Source organism: Emydura macquarii, unplaced genomic scaffold (assembly GCF_026122565.2).
Source record: "Emydura macquarii macquarii isolate MOO-44397 ecotype Brisbane River unplaced genomic scaffold, CSIRO-AGI_Emac_v2 contig_1477, whole genome shotgun sequence".
Lineage (NCBI taxonomy): Eukaryota > Metazoa > Chordata > Testudines > Chelidae > Emydura > Emydura macquarii.
Window position 1 is genome coordinate 1,488,078 of NW_027131614.1, and position 21,419 is coordinate 1,509,496.

Sequence of the window (21,419 nt, forward strand, 5' to 3'; positions counted from 1 at the left end):
TTTAAATGTCAGGATGCCCAGAGTGGCTACCACCAATTTCCCATGACATTCACCAGGGCTCTTTGACACACACCCAAGAGACATGATTCTGAGGGTTCACCAAATGGTGATACCTCCTAGAATGTGATAATTCTTGAGCTGGTGGAATTCCTTCTCAAACAGAAAAAAAAATCTTCAGCTGAGTTTATATAGTCATTGGAGGATACGGTACACATGACAGAAGAGGAGGAAGGCAAATTCTTTATCTTCCACATAGGTATGTCTTGGTTGAGTTCCCTGAACTCCTGTGTACTCTAAGGGCTTTTATATACTAGAAATGTTACAGTGGCACCTCCCTGAGAGGCAGTCGCTAGATCAATGGAATAATTCTTCCATCATCCTAGCATTGTCTACACAGGAACTTGGGTCAGCTTACCTATGTCGCTCAAGGGTATGGATTTTTCACACGACTGAGTGACTTAGTTGGTTGATCTAATTTTCCATGGTAGACTAGCCCCAAGCTATTCCTGTTCAGCAGCCTTTTAAGTAGGAAGAGTTCCCATGTCCTATACAAATTTTTCTAACAACTCCTTTCCCCAAAATAATAAACAAAATCATCAGATAAGATACAGAAGCCAGCAAAATTTCTTCTACTCAGCAACCTCATAAAAAACCAATCAGTACACTGAGCTTTCCAGATCCATTCTCTGTACCTATATTCTCCACTCCTACCAGTTCAAACCATGATCCCTCCTAAAACATCCTCTGTTTCCTTAACATTATTCACATTTTTCCCAAATATTCCTCTGGCAAAGAACCTAACAACAGTCATTTCACTTGTGGTATTTGTGGGAAGGGTTACTCTGAGCTGAAAGGTTTTTTAAAATATTTAAATTAGACAGACTGCACTTACAATGTTTTAAATATTTAAATGAGAATCTTTTAAATTCATAAGTCTAAGGGCTTCAAGTAAAATGTGATTCTATTTTAAAAGTTAGTCTGCAAAAATAACAATGTTTGTTTAATTCACTGGTTCCATAACAAATCTGCTCAATTTACAATCTTTTGCCTTGTAGGCTAAACCAGATTTTTTTCTCCTCCATATACCATCAGCAACAAAGACTGCAGGCCAAATTATCTATTCAATTAAACCTGTGTGCAACCCTACACTGATATTCACAGCAGAACTTCTTTTTAAAGGCCTGATTGTCCGTAATCATTTACACCTATGTAACGTAGGTATAAAAATGCTAGCAATTCAGAAGGCTGGTCTTTTACACTCACTTTGCACATGAATAAAGCACTACACAAGGTGCAAAGCAGTGGACAACCAGATTTTCTAAGTCTTTTTTTAGGAATGAATGGCAGTCAACTAAGATAGGAATTTGTTTGCCATAGTTCATATCAGACAAATAGCCCACTACAGACCCAATGGGGTTAAGATGATTTTTTAAACAAACAAACAAAAAAAACCCCAAAATAAAAGAAAAATCATGTCATTCTTTCACTTCCTTAATTTTATGAATTAAAAATATTTAATCAAGTCTTTACGGAAGGAGAAAAGATTAGAACTCATTGTTTCCATTTAATTTTAGCAGTTTGCTGCCTTGAGATCAGATGGAAAACAACTATGAATACTAGCACTGAATTCTAGTCTATGTAGGAGATCATCATATCTAATCCCGGAGCTGTACCAGTTTATTTTTTAATATCGGAAATGTAAAAAATAAATGTTTAAAAACATCTGCGTAATTGTATTTATTTACAAGTGTTTCAGAAATATAGTGCATCTCCAATACACTGAATTTTTTCATTTGAAGAAATGAAAGTAATTTTGCAATGATATTGACTTTCATTGGTAACTGTTTTCTTTTTATATATATTTCAGTTCTGTTGAACTTTGTACCAATATTGCATATTTGCCACACACTTTGCCAGTTGACCGTATCTCCTTGGGAATGATCTAGATTGCAACAGCAGAAGAGATGCAAGTCAGAATGAAGGAACACTCACTTGTTCTCACTGTGACCCTATCCAATGCCAAAATACTCACTCTCAAGAACGTACAAAAAATAAAAATGGAGCTGAACGTCTTAAATAACTGGAGTAAGGATACGGGCCATGTATTCATCACCTTTTATTTTTTTAATATCATAAATCATGTTTGTATTGACCAAACATTTTGCCATTCCTACTTCATAATATTTTAATGTTAAAAACAACAGTATTCTGAATCTTGCCCTTCTTATACAGGTTTTATCTGGAGACTGGAGAATTCACTGGCCTTGAAATTATTTGTACTGGAAGCTAAGAAAACATTCTTGAATTGGATAGTTTTAGGATTCCTGATAATTTATGCCAGTGTTTCTGCTCTAGAGGGTGAAGTTGTTAGCTAAACTTCTATTAGTATATTTGTGTGTGTTCCTTCAGATTAAGTTTTGTGACTGAATCTATTCCAGTTTTTGTAACTAATTTCCTGTTAATGTAATTAGACAATCTCTCTATTAGACAGGATTATGACAACTTCAGGGATGCCACTTGTAATGTTTGGCACCACAAAATGTAATCAGGGATTTTAATACAGTCCTACAGATTAAACCAAATCTCTTGGATTAAACACTCCAATGATATTTTTTCCTATTGCAAATTCATGAAGTCAAATACCTTTTAGATAATCCAGTCTATGTCCGAGCTAAAGACAAGTACCCTTCTTCTTCTGTTTTACTACACCCCAAGTGATGGAATTTGCACCACATCACTGGGGAAACGTGACCACAGATAGATTTCACTGTCACAAAATTCTTTACAATAGTCAGTGAAATTTTTTCCCCATTATTCCTGATTTTACCTCATTATACACCTGTTCTATGGCATTTGCTTATCTAATTGGTTGTTTCTAAGTCTCCCTTGCTTAAATTCTTATTTAAACATGCACAGCGAAAACTGTTTAAGAAAACAGTGACTTCTAAACAGGGACGTACCACTCCACTGGTCTTTGTGTCATCTGCTGACTTTACCAGCAATGTTAAGAATTCCTCAGCCAATTCTTTTATTCAGGAGCAAGTTATTCAAACTAGCTAATTTAAAATATTTTAATTTTAATCAATGCTGTTAAACATCACCTCTATTTACTGTTATAGTAATAATGAAATATATTAATTTCTTAGAATAAAAAGTAACAGCCACTTTTTCCAAATACAGAATAGAAATTAAATGGCAAAACAAGGTTGCCTGGTGATAGCTCACGCTAGTCAATGGGACTACTCAGAGTAGTAATGTTAAGCACATGCATGTTCGCAAGATCAGGCCCAGGATATTTAATAGAAATTGTACAAAGCTTGAATCACATTTTTCAAATTCCAAGATAACTCTCAGTTATGGGAAATGTAATATCTAAAGTTATCTATTATTGAGAAATGACCCTTTCAGTAGTATAGTCTCAATTTACTTCAGTCTTTGTGTTATTGGAAGACTGCTAGGCACTTCTTTCAACATCTAGGGCTAAGTTTTCAAAAGTGATTGTGGATGCCTCAATTATGTGAGCAAATTGTCAGTGTAAGGAGGCCTGATTTTTCAGAGGGCGGGGTGCTCAGCAGTTTCTGAAAAAGTCAGAATTGTTTAGGGAGTCTCAAATTGGACAACCAGAAACTGAAGTACCCCCAAATCAATAGTTGCTTTTGAAAATTTAAGTTGTAAAAACTACAATATCGCTATAGCATATCTGTAGTAATTATATAATTGTTTTCGAAGTTTGGGACAAGACAACACTCTTTCAGGTTTATTCCATGCATATTTTCTAACTGCAGAATACTAACAAAAAAAATATTTTTATTTGCATACCAGTATTAGTTAAATATTCTATAGTACTTCTGCTATGGCATATATTGATCTGGAAAGCATGCTGAATTTGCATTTAATTTTCTTCTACAACTGTAACTTGAATATACTATCATTACTGAAGGTCTTGTGTGCTTTTCAGTAAATTGGACCTAATTTCTGTGCCATTTTTATATGACAATGTACAAACTGTGTCAGGGTCAACTAAGATCAAAAGGAGGCTTCTGTTGAATTAAATATGGCTATTACCACCAGAGTAATATTTTGATATTGCACTGAAATTATTCTATGCTGCTCCAAGTTTTCAAACATTAAATGATAATGTTTGCATTGACCACACATAACTGCACTTGTAAGTTTAATGGGGAAGCTGGAACACTTGACAGCTTAATAGGATGAACAGTTAGGGCACAAGGCACACAGGAATCCACAAGAGTGCTCTGGACCAAACGAATTCATTATATAATCTGGTTTTTAGTCCATCCAATATGTACATTGAATGAAACAAAGATCTAATGGGAAAAAATAGGTGGCCATGTGACTATCAAAATGCACACAGGAGGGCAAGGTCCAGGTTGCACAGGCAACCTTAACTTTTGTTTCCTAATTTTTACAATGTTTTACATTGAAAAGTTAGGATTCTTTTAATGCAAGTTTTTAGGGGGGGGAAGGGAAATGTTAGCTGCTTTATGGATAAGCCAGATTTCTGGCCCCAGAAACTTACAATGTAAATGGACAAGACGAAGTAATGACATAAGGTCATCCCACCATACTTCTTTTCTTCTCCATTTATTCAAACCTTGCTTAATTGCCCTTTTTCATTTCTAGTCCATTTTCTATTCTTGTTTAACCGTAACCTTTTCCTATTTTTTTTTAATTTTACTATTTATATGTACATCTTTAATTTTTACACCTAATTCGTTCAGTTATTTACATCTGGTTATAACAAATTATAAAATACTCAAAATAAGCCAATGATTTATAAGTGTTCTCACTGCTCACATACACAAGTAATATTGTCCACAGCATCAACTTGACATCATACCATAAAAGCAGAAACTGCAACAGCATAGTGTCACTAGCACAGTACTGCAGCAACAGAACCTGGTCCAACAGGTAAATAGAGCTAAACCACTTGGTAATAAGTGTAATGTAATTAAATTTAACATCCTTGTGGGTGAAAACACCATAGAAACTCACCACAATAACATTTATCTTCCAAAAAAAAAAAAAAAGAGGAATTATACAAAAATAAGGAAGCTAATTAAACAGAATTTAAAAAGAACAATCACAAGAGTGAAATGCCTGCAAGCTGTCTAAAATAGAGGTTCAAACTAAATGTATACTCCAAACAACAACAAATTAAAACAGTAAGATGACCAAAATATGTCTTCCTGGCTAAACAACAAAGCAAAAGAGGCTGGTAGAAGCAAAAAGACATCCTTTAAAATTTGGAAGTCAAATCATACTGAGGAAAATAGAAAGAAGCATAAACTCAGCATAAAAGTATAATTAGGCAGGCCAAAAAGGAATTTGAAGAGCAACTAGCAAAAGACAAAAAAAAAATTTGCTGTTCCTTTTACTAAATCAGAAGCAGGAACCCGTCAACACAATCAGGCATGCCACTGTCTGATCAAGGTACTAACGGAGCACTGAAGGAAGACAAGGCCACTGCAAAGAAACTAAATTAATTCTTTGCATCAGTCTTCACTAAAGAGGATGTGAGGAAGATTCCCACACCTGAACCATTCTTTTTAGGTGACAAATCTGAGGAACTGTTCCAGACTCAAGTGGTAATACAGGAACAAATTGATAAATGTAACAGTAATAAATAAGGTTAAGATTCTGTCACAGATATTTTTTAACAGTCAGGGACAGGTCACAGGCAATAAACAAAAATTAATGGAATCCATGACCTGTCCCTGACTTTTACTAAAAATACCTTGGGGGAGGGAGGGAAAACAGAGCTGTGGGGCTGGCAGCTGCTCCAGGGAGGCTGTTCTCAACTGTTGGGCAGCAGCCCAGCCCGTCAGCTGTTCGGTGGCAACCTTAACATTGTAACTTTTAGTTAAGTCCAAAGATCTCTCTCTGAACAGGGTGACTGGACAACAAAATGGCAGATGAAATTCAATGCTGATAAATACCAAGTAATGCATATTGGAAAACATAATCCCAACTACATATACAAAATGATGGGGTCTAAATTAGCTGTTACCACCCAGAGATCTTGGAGTTATGGATAATTTTCTGAAAAACTCTGCTCAATGTGCAGCAGCAGTCAAAAAAAGCTAACACTATGTTAGGAATGGGATAGGTAATACGACAGAAAATATCATAATACGTCTATACAAACCCATGGTTTCCTCTCATCTTGAATACTGTGTGTAGTTCTGGTCACCCCATCTCAAAAGATATATTAGAATTAGAAAAAGGAAAGGGCACTAAAAATTATTAGGGATATGGAACAGCTTCCATATTAGAAGAAATTCAAAAGATTGGGATTGTTCAATTTAGAAAAGAGATGACTAAGGGACGAAGGCAAGATAGAGGTCTATAAAAATCATGAATGGTGTGGAGAAAAAAGTGTTATTTACTCCTTCACATAACACAAGAACCAGGGGTCACCAAATGAAATTAATAAGTGGCAGATTTAAAACATACATAAGTACTTCTTCACACAACACACAGTTAACCTGTGGAACTCATTGCTAGATGTTGTGAAGGCCAACAGAGTAACTGGGTTCAAAAAAGAATTAGGTAAGTCATGGAGGATAGATCCATCAATGGCTATTAGCCAAGATGATAAGGGGCAAAACCCATGCTCTGGGTGTTTCTAAACCTCTGACTGCCAGAAGCTGGGACTGGATGACAGGGGGTGGACCACTTTATAATTGCTCTATTCTGTTCATTCCCTCTGAACCATATGGCATTGGTCACTCATGGAAGACAGGATACTGGACTAGATGGACCATTGGTTTGACGCAGGATGACCATTCTTATGACTATAGACTGAAACAATAGCTCAGAGGTGTGAACTGCTTTAATCAATGTAATGGGTGTTTCCATTCATCTTCTCCCAATCTCAGCTCCATGTGCCTGTGGCATGCACTGAGAATACCCATTCTCTCAGTTCCCCACTGCAATCTCAGGACATGTCTACACTACAAAATTTAATTGATGCAAGTTAATGTCAGTGTACACCTGATGAAGTTTGTGTGTCATACAATGTAGGTACATACCCATGGCTTCTCACATTGGTGTTGCAGTCTTAGAAGGAGAGCTTACATCAATGTAAAGTGCAGCACACCCCAGACAGGTAGCCCAGCATGACCTGCGCTACAGTCCAGTGCAATGCCTTTTGGAAAACTTTTGCAGTGCTTTGTGGGATAGAATCAAGTCATCCTGGGATTTTTGGGAGCTAGAGGTCAAGTTTCCACCATGCCACTTTCCACATCCCACAGTTTTTGCATCTTTTTTAAAACTCCCACAGTCCCACACAGCACTTTTCAGTGTCTGCCCTCTCTCTAGAAGCATGGAGCCTGTAGAGCCCACCACAGCTTCCCTCTGCTTTTCTAATACAGGACATACAATTGTCTAGTATTTGCACAGCTTGAGGAAGTCCTGCTACAATAAGGACTACAACACAAAGATGTTTGAGCACAATAACTGAATGCTGATAGACAGCAAAAAAACAATCCCAGGTTGTAGCTGGTGTTCATGGAAAAGTATCACACGCTGGAGAGACATGATGGGGCCTGACAAATGAGCACTGGACTAGTAGGACCGCACTGTAATGTAGGTTTGTGATGACAAGCAATGGTTGCAGAACTTGTGGATGCGAAAGGCCACATTCCTGGGGCTGTATACTGAGCTCACCCCAGTCCTCCAGCACAGTTGTACCAAAATGGGAGACGCAGGAACAGTGGAGAAGTGAGTGGCTATGGAGTTCTAGAAACTTGGAACACCGTATTGCTATTGGTCAGTAGGCAATTATTTGGGAGTTGAAATGGCCAATGTGTATGTAAGGCCATTAACTCAGTATGTAAAGGAAATAGTGGACAGATTTGCAACAATGGGGTTATTAAACTGCGGTGGGGAGATAGATGGTACTCCTCTTTTGGCACCAGCTCAGCTTGCCACAGAGTACATTAACAGAAAAGGTTGCATTTCTTTGGTAATGCAAGCACTAATGGATTATGTGGGGAGCTTCACTGATATCAGTGTGGGCTGGTCAGGGAAAGTACATGACACACATATCTTTAAGAACATAGAACTTTTCAAAAAACTGTAAGCGGGGCCATTCTTTCCCAACTGGAGAATTACCACTGGTGATGTTGAAATGCCAAAAGTGATTCTGAGGGACCCAGCCTATCCCTTGCTCCATACACTTGCCACCTCAAAGCGTCAAAGTTTTACTTCGGACTGTCAATTAATTGCAGTTAATGCATGCAATTAATATAAAACAAATGAACTAGATTAATAAATAGACGTAATTAATTGGAGTTTTCATCGTGTTAAACAATAAAATTCCAATTTAAATTTATTATAACTTTTTTTGGATGTTTTCTACATTTTCAAATATATTGATTTCAATGACAACACAGAATACAAAGTGTAGTGCTCATTTTATATTATTTTTATTACAAAGATTTGCACTGTAAAAAAGAAACAAGAAATGTATGAGGCGAACTAAAAATACTAAGTAGTGCAATATTTTTATCGTGAAAGTGCAAATTAAAAAGGTAGAATTTTATTTTTTTATATAACTGCACTCAAAAACAAAACAAAACAATGTAAAACTTTAGAGCCTACAAATCAGAGCAGGAAGGGACATACGAACACTTAGCATATCTGGAATATAAACACCTTGCAATGCCAGCTACAACAGTGCCATGTGAAGGTCTGTTCTCACTTTCAGGTGACAGTGTAAATAAGAAGCTGGCAGCATTTTCTCCCGGAAACGTGCACAAACTTGTTTGTCAAAGGCTACACTGATGGCAGCAAAGTCGCTGCCGTCAGATCGATTTCTCTGGATCGACTGAGCGGTCAGTGCAGACCCGCTCACTCAATCGATCCAGAAATCGACATACTAAGACCACCTTCGGAAGTGGCGTAGCGCTGCGTCAGCGCAGTGAAGACGGCATGCAGAAGAGGAGCCCAGAAGTCAACGGGAGTTACGAAAGTTTTTTGCATAGCTTGCGTAACTCCCGTCGACTGCCGCCGAATCCTGGAGGTAAGTGTAGACAGGGTCTTAGTGAATGGCTGAACAAGAAATAGGCCTGACTGGACTTGAATGAGGTGAATTGAAAAATACTATTCATAATAAATTTAAATTGGTATTCTAGTATTGTTTAACAGTGTAATTAAAACTGTGATTAATCGGGATTACTTTTTTTAAAATCTCACAATTAATTACTTGTTTTTCTTTTAAATCATTTGACAGTCCTAGTTTTACTACCAGCTCAGCAGGTGCAGAATGACTGTTCAGTGTACCGTCAATAAACTGAAGAGACGCTGGTGTTGTTTAATCACTTGATTTGATCTGAGTGAGAAAAACATCCTAATGGTTATAGCTGCACATTGTGTACCACGTAACATCTGTGAGTGAAAAAATCATTGCCAGGATGGAGGTACTAGGTTGACTGTCTGTCTGTTAAATTTGACTAGTGAGACACAGAGCTACTAGAAGAGCCAACCATGGAATTGTGTGGCTGAGGGAGGCTTTAAAAGAGCATTTTACCAGTCAGCCACAGTAGAACTCTCGGTTACTTTCAAGAAATAGTACCTGCTTTCTGTATTTCACATTATACATTGGAAGGGTCTTTTCATGCCATTATGAATTCTGTAATGCTTGGTGTGCATTTATTGATTGGGTTAGCACACTGTCTTCCACTACGTATTCTGCAATGCTCGATGTGAACTAATAAAGATATTCTGGCTTTACAAAAATAGAACTTTATTGTGTGCAAAACAGCAGTTAACAAAACTAAAGTACAAATACACACAACGTTAAGAAATACTTTTGTCAACAATCCCAAATGAAAATGGAAGCAAACAATAAACATTTATGTCCATGGATGTAAATGGTTCAGTGCAGTGCATTGTGGCTACATACACACTCACCTGTGGTTTCAACAAGTTGCAGCACATTACACTAATAGTTCTCCATGTTGTCCCCCAGCGTGGATTGGTAGAAGTAAGGATGTACAGCACCCTGCAACTTGGAAGGTTGAGGGCTGTAGAGAGCAGCAGCCATGGAGTTCTTCAAGGACTGCTAGCTGCTGAGTGAAGGATCTTTGGGATAGTAGATCAGTCATAAGCACAAATGTTGCAGAGTGTTGCCTGAGCAATCCCATTATTTCCTGGCTCATTTCCTGATGTACCCCCCTCAGTGCTTTTGCCTGTCCTGCAGCAATGGCTTTCTCCATTCTGTCTTTCTCCTCGTTTGCATTCTGAAGGACATCCCAACACCTTTGATCACTGTCCCAGGGAACTGTGGCTTGAAGGATCTTGTGGACCAATATCCTCCATAGTTTCCTCTCTCCTCATGATGAGGGTTAGACATTCAGTGGATGTGAAGGGGTAACCCCTCTAAGCCAGCACACAAAAAGTTGCTGATAAAAACAGATAGATACACTGTTAGATTTAGTCGCATCAGAAAGTGAAAGGTAAGTCTTAAAACTTCCTTTACATTAGTCCAATAAATACCTTTAATAAATGCTTATTGACACTTTGGCTTTAGAGTGCCCAGTTTCTGCAATGCTCTCCAGCTCAAATCATGATATGTATGGTATCACTAAGAGGAGGAGCATTCTATTGCATGATATGAAGCTAGGCACCCTTCTTGAATATGGTATAAGGAAATGTCAGTGAACATATTGGCACTATTTTCACAAGCAATGATTTTGGCGAATATCTCATTCCTGAGGATGACAAAGGCTTCACAGAGAGCCCAGCTGCTACTTGCATCCTGAAACTGCCCAAATGCTGATAACTTGTTTACTCCAATGGTGCCTGCCTAACTGATCAGAGAGGCACAGGAAAGGGTCTTATTGTGGTGGAAGAAACAAGGCTGCCATCCCTAGAAATCTGTAATCCTCTCCCGAAAAGTTTCATCGAGATCTCTCAGAAGGATAAAAGACATCCTTACTCTGGTAAACAGTACTCTGCACACATCCCTGCATAGCCCAACAAGCCAAAAAATCAAAAAGCAGATGCCCATTTGTTCTACCTCTACTTGAGTACAGGACACAGATCTGAAGTGGGTTGTTTAACCGGATTGCCATACAACCCTTTTTATTTTCTAATATTATACCAGTAAAACAATGAAAAGTCAATACCTCTTGTCTTGCCCTACCATTCACATGTTGCCATTTTTAAATAGCAAATAAAGGCCTGGGGAAGAAAGGTGAAGGAACAGATGAGGATTGAGGGAAAGGAAAATAAGAAAACAAACATTGCAAGGATTAATGCATGTATACCCTTACCTGAGTTCCCTTCCCTTTCGTCAGTAGGCTCATCTGGCTAGACTCCTGCAGAATGTCAAATAGTTCCTAGCTCGTAGCATGGCTCAGATCCCCTGCCATGACTTCCCCCCTTGTTCATGGCAGGGGTCTCCATCTTGGGTTCCTCTGAGGTACCCACAGTCATTTGTGGAATGTTGGTGGGGGGTCACTGCCAGGTACAGCATGCAGTTCATTGTAAATGAAGCAGATCTGCTGGGCATCACCACATTTCTTGTTGCCCTCCCTCGCTATGTGATACTGGTAGCAGACTTCCTTTGCTTTCATGTGGCACTGCTGCTGATCCCTGTTGTGCACCTTTGCCATCATCCCCTGTGCAATCTGCTCATAGATGATGTTTCTATGGCCAGTCTGTAGATGTGCTTGCAGAGCCTCTTTTCCCCACAAGCCAAGCAGATCCAATATTTCTTGCCTATTCCAGGCAGGAGTACATCTAGTAGCTTTCTGTGTATATAGAGATGTGATCCACACAACAAAAGGTGAGCTGCTAGATATGCTCAACAAGGTAGGCAATAAGGAAAAGCATTTAAAAAAACACAGTGATTTTAAAGGGGCTTCTGGACTCTGTAGCCCTTGGCAGTGGAGTTCAAAATTGTGACCAGAGCAGTAATGGGGACAGGGGGTTGGGAGGACAGATGATGGAAGATTGTTAGGGTCAACACAACTAATGCACCATCTACACTCACACTCCAACTTCAGAAGGTCAACCATGGCTCTGTACCGCTTGACAAGGAAGTATTACTGCATTGTTGTAATGGGCTACTTACATGAGCAGGAGACAAATTTAACTGTAGCCATGTGCATAGCAAACTGGACAAAAGTAGACCTATGTCAACCTAACTGAAGTGTAGACCAGGCCTCAGTATTTGTCTATGGCATTTAATCATACCTGTTCCCAGCACAGACATGGCCCATCATGCCTAGTTCAACCTAGCAGGAATTCAGTGACCTTCTCCTGGCATAGAACTGATTTGTCCTGTCTGGAACTCTTGCACCAGCCTCTCTGGCACTAGCGTCTCTATGGCAGTTAGTCCCTTCCATGACAGCTCATCCCATACAACCATACCAAGTTTCACATCCCAGCTAGTAGTGTGCAAACTGTCCTGGAGTGCCTCTTGGGCAGACAGATAGATGGTAGTGGAGATATACTTGTGACATGCTGAAGTTCTTCAATATTGCACATTCCACTCACACTTCCAAAAGGAGTCCCTCTGTGGCCTGACACCAAGCAAAAGGCAATTTGATAGCACTAACATGCACAGCATGCATATTTCCCAAGAAGAGGATTCAGTTCAAGAATCAGTGCCTGTTCCCCTGAGCCACCATGGGAATACATTGCTCAGTGTGCATCACTCCAAAATATTCCTAAGGAAGCAGTGGCTCACAGATTGCTTACAGAAATGCACATTGATGTACCGAAGTATTTGTAGTACAGTAACTTTTGAAATATTTGTAAGCTGGTTCTAGTTACCATTGAGTATCTAAGCTTAACATAGTCTAGCTGTACACTTTATGAGGATCAACCACCTTAGTTTTTAGCTCTGCAGAAAGAAAGTTATAGAATCTGAAAACGTTAAAAGCAGCTCAATCTGGGGAGAACCTGTCTCAGAAACCCCTTAAACAAATGACACCAAAATCTGCACCACAATCTCTACCCCAGCCCCTGCCTCAGTACATCAATTTTTCAAGACAATTCTCTATGCATATAAACTATAGAGGACTTTGTAAATTAAACACAGTCCATGTGGGGCTGAGGGAGGGAGAGAGAAAGTTGCAGCACCTCAGGGGTCCCTTGACCAAGTTATTCCTAATTTACATCACAAGGTCCAACCACCATCTTTTGTTGCATACCATTTTTCAAGACACTCTCCATATGCAGAAGGGTTTTAGAGCACTTTGAATATTAAAATCATATACTTATTGTAGATGGTGGGGACTGTATATGAAGAAATTTTTGACCAAATGATCCCACATTACTCCTATCTCTCTACCCAGGGCCTTATGTGGAGTGACAGTTTTGACAAGAATCTGAATATGTATGTGGATTTTGGAGCATTTTGAATTATCAGCTTTTAAACAAAAAGTTCTGATACAGGAATCACTATAATAGATCAGAATAGCAATGCTCTCTGATAGCAGCCAACACTAGATGCCTCAGCAGAAATGCAAGATATCCTGCACAACTGTGGAGTAACATGCCCCCAGGAAAGGTTTCTTCCTCACCCCGTAAGAGGTTTATTTATCCCCTGAAATAGGAGGGCACTATATTCCTAATTTTTTAATCCTATTTTATTTAATTTGCAGGTTATCTTTATTATATTTACATAAAAATCTAATCCTTATTTTGAACCCTACTATGTCTATTGATCTCAATAATATCTTGTAGCAATGAGTTTCACAGGTTATACATTATGTAAAACAGTATTTACTTTGCAGTTTTAAGTCTGTTGCCTTTCAATTTCATTGAATGTCCTCTTTTTCTTAGTTTTATGAGAAAGAAGAAGGAAGGATGGACAGTGTACTCTCTATTTCACTCATTCTGTATACTTCTACCATGTTCCCTCTTATTTAGTTCCCCCCTAAACTAAAAAGTACTAATATTTTCACACATGTAGAAATCTTCATTATTTTAATCATTTTTAGTACCCATCTCTGGGCCAGTCCTGTTTTTATTCTAACTGAGACACTTGAGCCAGGGAAACAGGACTAGTTTTAGATGGCAGTAGCTGATCTTGGTACAAGAGTCAAAAGACTACCAGGATGGCATAATGATTCGGCAGCAATCAACCTCCTCTCTGCTAATAAAGAGGTATTGAGGGTGGTTCAGTACGAATTTGTCATATTCTTCTTACTGCCTAGTTACATTTACTGAGACCCCAAGTGCTGAAGCAATGAAGGAATGCAAGCAAAGTCTTGTGTCCTGAATACATTCATTGAACAAGAAAAATGCTAGTAACAGTGGGGAAAAAATAATAATAAAAAAAGCCCACAAAACAGATAAACAATGTTATCAAGCATGTGCTTCACTTCAGGGTTTTTGGTGTTTTTTTTCCTGAAGGTTTTTGAATCAAGCATCTCTGTTCAAGAATCATTGCTGTTTTAATAATGGGAGTTTCATCCAGAAACGCTAAGTTTGAAGAATAAACGCTGTGGCAATTATAAAGTGCATATCAGTTCATGACCATCTGCATATTTGATTTTGATGGCTTTTTTATAATTGAAAAAACAGTGCATTACTGAAACTAAAAGGTGTTTTCACAAATTACAGTGTTTCATGATTTCTTTAGCAGTGCAGAGACAAGATGAAAGGGTTTATCTGAAACAAGAATAAGTGAGGGGGAGCAGAAAAGTTGTTATATTTCTATGGCTGCCGGGATCACATTGGTATATGTGATCACCACACCTATGCCTGTAATCATTTATTAATGAAGGTCAAATGTCATCTGGCCCAGAGCTTTTCTAAAGACTAATTATCCAGAAATAATAGTAGAATGAAAGGTTTCTCTCAAGAATCTTTTTCAAAACACTAATTTTTCCTCTTCACTTAATGCTAGCACTTCTCACAGTAAAACAGTAGTGCTCTTATGTACTCTTATATCAGAGTGCAATTTCCTTGGAATCAGTAGTACTATTCTATGGATAAACACTCAAGGTTATAAAATGGTGGTAAACTGACATATGGTTTGGATAATTTCTTAGGAATAACAGTTTCTGCCTTGCTTGGCCCTAAAAGCAATAAGCTCTAATAAAGTCATATATTAAAACAGGTCTCAAAAACACATCAGACACCTACTAGCCAGAGACTGATACAGAAGATGAAGGGATTCCCCCACCTAGCATGTCCAACAGCAAAGGCCTGGAGAGAAGCCCAGTCACTCCTTGCTATTGAAAAAGGGGAAGGTGCTGGGATTCCTTGAGGGTGCCCCCAAAGCACGCTTATAGGCTTCACCTTTTCTATAGGTCTTTGATGCTGAACAACTCTCTTAGAGTACCTTTTTTCCTTGTAGGAAGGAGCTTTTTTCCAAGTGAGGTGGTGGTGTGACGTCCACTGCCTTTGGTGGTGTGCCTTTGTAAATACCATCTCTTTTTATAGCCGGATGTCTAGTACTTGGCTTGCAAGTCATGAGTTTATGAGGGAAAAAAAAAAAATCTACGTCTCATTTAAGAAAAAAGTTTTGAGATGGGGTGAGGGAAAGGTGGCTATCCAAATGTAACATGAATGTAACTAATATAGTGTTGCCTTTGAGAGTCTGCAGACAGCACAAAATAATGACTGAGATGTGAACTCCCTGCTGCCATTTATTACATTGAAGAGTTAGCGCCAATGAACAATAATCATGGAACTTGTCAGCATTAACTATCACACTACTGATCAGCTGAGTTGATAGGAAGACAAACGGTGGGATTTTGAAAGAGATACAGAAGAAAAATGAGTGAAGACAGGAAACAGGGAAGGAAAGAAGGATGGTGAAGGCAGAAAAAACAAGATCAATGGCGATCCTAAAGCAGAGCATAAAATCCTTCTTATGGAATATGACGATAAAACACTAAAACAAATAAAAATAAAAGTTTATTTACAACACACGGCCATATTCTACTATGGTTCTTTGTGAAACTCTACCACTGCCATCTCTAGGAGTTTGGCTGTGGATTTAGGATTGTATGTAGCCCAGAGCTTATATTCTCAACCACGAACCAAAGTTAAACATGGAATTCAGCCACCTGTACAAAATGAATTTGGTGGCTCTGGTTTATGGCTTTCACAAAATGCAACAGAGTGAAAATGGAAGGAGTCTTATTAGTTTAACTGTTGCTATTTAGAACACTGACCAGCAATGAAACTAGCGAAACTGGCTACAGTTCTATTACTTTCATTCCACTTTTTGGAAAAGCTATAAACAGCAGCTGTAGCACTGGTGCTGCCTGTCTTCAAACTTAAAAAGATTGCACTGCATCTATTGCATATGCAAATTGAAAGGCTATAAATCTAATTTTTATTAAGTGAAAGGTTACATTTTGCCAAAGCTAATAGGTTAGGACCCCACTTAGGCCAAAAAAATTCTAATTTATCACTGGCAACTGGATATTTCAAGCCCTGTCTTAACTACCCAATGAAAACCTCTATGAATTTCTGAAAATGTCAGTTGTTAAAAAGTGGAGTGGTTAACAGTGCACTGAGTAACATGACCGACACCTCTGGAAAACAAGGGAAGGGGGAGAGAGAAGACTTTGAAGGACAGGCATGCAAAAAAATTACACAAACAGTACATCTGAGTTTTAAAAGGAGATTTAACTTATAATTTTCATACTTGAAGGCAATACTGGTAAAATGCTATGGAACAGTATTCCTATTAACAGAGTTCATATTTTGGTGCAATCATTGTTTTGTCTTCAGCTTGAATGGAAAAGTGGCATATTTGCTTACCAAGTTGGTCAAGTAAGGTATTGAAATTACAACTAAGCCGTTTTTTAAAGTTGTTTGCCTTTTTTCTGTTGGCTTCATTTTCTGCATCCTAGTCAAGTATGTATTAGGATGGGTATTTTAAAGGAACATTTAACACCTAGTTTTGATTCTAAATTTATATCCATTTTTATTTTGTAGCCAGTTTAATTTATGAAATTCTAAATATTAAAATTAAAATTAATTTTTACGTCATTTATTGATACTGCAAGAGTTTGAAAGGAAAGCAAAGAAGTGGGAGGATGAATCACCTTCTGGACTCCTGGTCTGGCCACAATAAGAGAAACAGTGGAAGGGTTAAGAAGATCTTTCTCAGCCTCCACCATTTCCTTTTCAGGAGAGATGGAGGAAGGTGACTGGGAGGGTGTTCCAAGTCAGCATCCTTGCACAGAACACTGAGAAGGAGGAAGGGGCAACAGAACAGGCAGGTATTTCTCCTTCCTCTTTCAGTATGTTTCACAGAGCCAGGAGAGCGATCAAGGACAAGGCTAGCGGAGAACAACAGGACCACTATGTGTCTATGGCTCCTTCCAGAATCTGAGGAGCAGCAGATCATCTCTATCTGGGATTCTTCCAGTGCCCCTGCTAGCACGGGCAACAAAACAGAATTCATTTTAAGTTTAGTCTCAAAATGGTGCAAGTTTCCTTACATTTTCTTTGTTTCATTAATATATTTTTAGTGTCAGACTCTAAAAACTATTACTTTTACTACTTCAAAATATCCTTTAAACTTTAAAGATACAAACCGAAGACCACAACCAGCAAGCTGCTCCAAGTGGGCAGACCCTAGAATCTGCAAATGCTTACATATCTGAATAGCTTTTGACATATGCATTATGCTCATACTTATAACTGCATAATCCTAAAAACATTACTGGGCACAAAAGCTACTCTCAAAGCACTACCGTATCCAGTAGCATTTGCAAGATCAGACCATTATAATGAAGCATAATGTTTAGTACACACCACCACATGGAGAAGAGAGGTAATGGCATAAGGGTGCTAAAAATTCAACTGGTTTTAGAAGCAACAGGAGTTCAACCTATTTTGGTCTTTTCATTTATTTCACTCACGTTTTAGACTCATTCCTAAGTAAATTACTGTAATTTTGAAAGGTGTTTAACACCCACCACCACACCACCCCAAAATAAATAAATAAAAAACCATGAGAAGTTCTCATTCTGTGCAAGTCCTCAAACCTCATTTGATCATAATTTAGTAAAAACACTGAAATACATGAAGTGAGTTCATATATAGACTAACTTGAGTGGTTCATACTGGTTGGTTTATCAAATTCCATTTACTGAAAACCTCAAGGAATTTGTGAAAAATTGTAACAGGCCATCAGTCAATTTAAAAGTGTTAGTATCACAAGCAAAATATAAGGCTGAATTGTTTTTTATTGGAAGTGCTATTCATCCATTTGTATGTTAAATAATATATTAAATATATGACAGAAGAATCTAGTGAGCCAATTGTAGTATAATTGTGAAACCTGGATTTCTACCCAAGAATAGCCTTCTGATTATTTTCCATATGAACAGGGGATCATGACTGAAATATGAAAATAGCTTTTGGGGATATCTGTATAACTTTGTTAAAGATTTAAGCACTCTGTAACAAACTCATGTATTAAGTTTGTCTATCTTTTACTTTGATAGACAGTTTTAAATAAATGCTTGTGTAATGGGATGTACAGCAAAATTAGTGTCTTTACAGTGTAGTTAAATGTAGCTACCTATTTTGTTTTTAAAATAAAGACAGGAGTCAGTAACTGGAACACATTCACTATGTACAGTGGCTCATCACAGCAAATAAAAGCAATTAGTTTCTGCATGTTCTGTTAAATTACTGAGATTTTAAAATCAAAATATCAACCACTCAACGAGTCAGACGTTACACAGCAGGAGAAAAAGATTTCCAGGCACCTCTAACGTGGGCAGTAATAACAGCAATAACTATCCTCCAGCCCCACCACGCGCTGCATGGGAGCCCTCTATCTCCCCGGCGGATGGGGGGCAGAGTTGGGACGACAGGCTGCAGGGCCATAGCCGTCTATCTTCGGAGGGAAAGGGGTGTCCCCTACTCTGGTTGCGCGGAGGGAAGGTAAAAAGAAATGTAACAATCTCCCCCTCCTCCACCTCTTTCCCTTCTCTAGGTAAAGAGACAAGGGCCGCCTCTGCGACTGCCCTGCTGCTTCCAGCGACTACCGCTCTTCCCATACGCTCAGTCAGCCCCGACACGGGTCAGGGCTCAGCCCCAGCCAGCCAGGCCCAGGAAAGGAACAAACAAGGTTACCGCCCGCCTGACACTGAACGCCACAGAGACCCTCCCCTCCACCCTCAGCGGAGCAGGGGCCCTGGGCCACCGGCCACCCCACCGCGCCCCCAGCAGGGCCAAGGGGGCAGCCTTGGTACAGCTCCCTTCGCCATTTTGACCCGAGCCGCCCCCTCCCCCTCGGCCTCAGTGACAGGGGGCAGCGCTTGTCTGCCCAGAGACACCCCCTCTGCCCTCACAGCTGCGGCAGGAGAACGTGTCCACTTCCCCTCCCAGAGCAGGCGAGAAGGGGCCCCGCAGCCGCCCGTCTCCTCGCCCAGCCGGGCTGTCAGGCCAGACTCCCAAGGCAGCGGCTGCGGCAGAGCCTGTTTCTGTCCTTACCGTGGCCCGCGCAGCCCGAAAGCCGCCGCCGCCGCCTCGCCGCCGCGGTTCCTCACCCCTCCGCCCCGCGCTCCGCCGCACGGAATGATGCCATCTCACAGCGGAGGCATAGGCGGCTCGCGCACAACAACCTCCTCCCCCACGCCAGCCGCCGCCGCGCGCCCCCAACTGCCAGCACACGCCGCTGGACCCCGCGGCGCGCGCACGTGGAAGCGCCGGCGCGCGCCTGCCGAAGGAGCAGGAACTTGTAAGAGCCGCAGTTGCTACTACCGCCTGCAAAGGCCCCGGCCTGAACCAACTTCTCTGGGGGGGAGGGTTGAGGCAACCTCTAGTCTCCAGCGAAAGGAGGGGACGAGGGTTTAATGTGTTTACTAAGTGCCCCGGGCTGAACCAATTACGCTGCCAGAGGGTGAACAGCGACTGAATCAACCTCTGTGTAGACGGGAGCAAGAGGTCGGTGGGTTTCCTGATCACGCTGGCGTGATCCAGTTGGCAAAGGGCGAGCGTAGGCATGGGGCAGCGATGCCGTTTGGAGGCACTGGACCAAGCAGCTTCTCTGCTGGGCGAGGCCCTAAGCCAGTGGGCCCTGGTACCTTGTACTTGGTTCACCAGCTAATAGCTGCCCAGTGCCTGCCTCTGTCTTCTTGCCCCTTGGATAGGGGTAAACCATATCGCCACTTCCAGCGACTGAGTGTTGTAGAGCTTGGCTGTTGCAGAAGGGCCTCCAGCAGCTGTAATATGTTAGTGTGTGTTGGGGGTGTTTTATATGAAGTGTCATTTTTGCCCTGCAAAGATACTAGTGACATTACAGAAGAGTGAAAGCTGAGTCCCAGGTAAGGGACTGGATGTAGCTTAGGCCTAGTCTTGCACATATATTTTGTACCAGGCTTACAATTTTGGTTGAGAGGTTTGACTTTTTACCAAGCATTACTGGACTGACAGTTGAGCCAGGGTCACAGACCAGACCGTTGTGCTATATAGAAACAGCATAAAGAGACAGTCCCCATAGTTTTACCAATTCAGCCCCTAGTGTAGAGACCGTTATAATGGCATAAGAGTGCTTATACAAGTACAGCTTATTCTATTTTCCATAAGGGAATCAGTTGTACTGGTATAAGCCCTTGTACTGATGCAACTGCTCCTGCAGCGGGGAAGAGTATTATACCACTTTAACTTTTGTATTTAGATAAGGCCTTTGGAATGGACTCATTCATTAGAGATTTTACACTTTGCTCTTTAAATTAAGGAGCAAGACCCCCAGTATTTGCTATTAAATATTTGCCATTTTGAAGTTTAAAAAAACACACACACACACAAACACTTTTAAGGCTTTCTTTAGGCATTATGAAGACCCAATGGGAAAAATAAGCCAGAGATTCTTAAAAAAATCTTTTGCTGGTCACCTTTAAGAAATATTTTAGACCAAATCTTTCTAGAGGATAGAACAGAAAAGTAGGGTCTCTCTTAACTAGGGAAAGTGGTAGGAGCATCTGTAAACTGAAAATAGTTGGTATTTATATTAATTTTAACACAATAATTGTAGCACAGGAAAGGTGGGCCGTAGACTCAAACTCAAAAATCCACTGTAGTCAGTAAAAATGGAAAACTTTACTGAAAAACCTAATACATTGATCTGACTTACAAAGTTCAGGAACTATAACCACCCTTTCATAAATCGCAGCCTTAAATTAAATAAAGTAGCAAACTACCTTCTGACTTTAAGTATAAAATCCTGTTCTGAAATCACTGACTTCTTTATTCTTCCTCTTTTTATGCTTTATGGCAAAGCAGACTCATCTACTGAGTGTATAACCGTCATCTGCTATATTCTTCATGCATTCATGCCACTACACTCTCTGACTCTGCTCTATAGCTTTAAAAAAAAAAAGTAGTAGAGCTTTTTTAACGTTATCCCACTTGCCTGATAGTCTCACTAAACCCCTCCCAGTAGATTCTGTCAA

General features: G+C 39.8%; 1 protein-coding gene across 2 annotated transcripts in view; it reads right to left on the reverse strand.

Annotated features, from left to right (window-relative positions):
* The window catches only part of WWP1 (WW domain containing E3 ubiquitin protein ligase 1), a 157,707-nt gene extending 138,020 nt beyond the window's left edge, over positions 1 to 19,687 (reverse strand). For both annotated transcript variants that reach the window (XM_067553523.1, XM_067553522.1), the window contains exon 1: positions 19,459 to 19,687. The gene's annotated coding sequence lies outside the window, so the exon portion shown is untranslated. The remainder of the gene's footprint in view (positions 1 to 19,458) is intronic.
* Between the last annotated feature and the right edge of the window lie 1,732 nt (positions 19,688 to 21,419).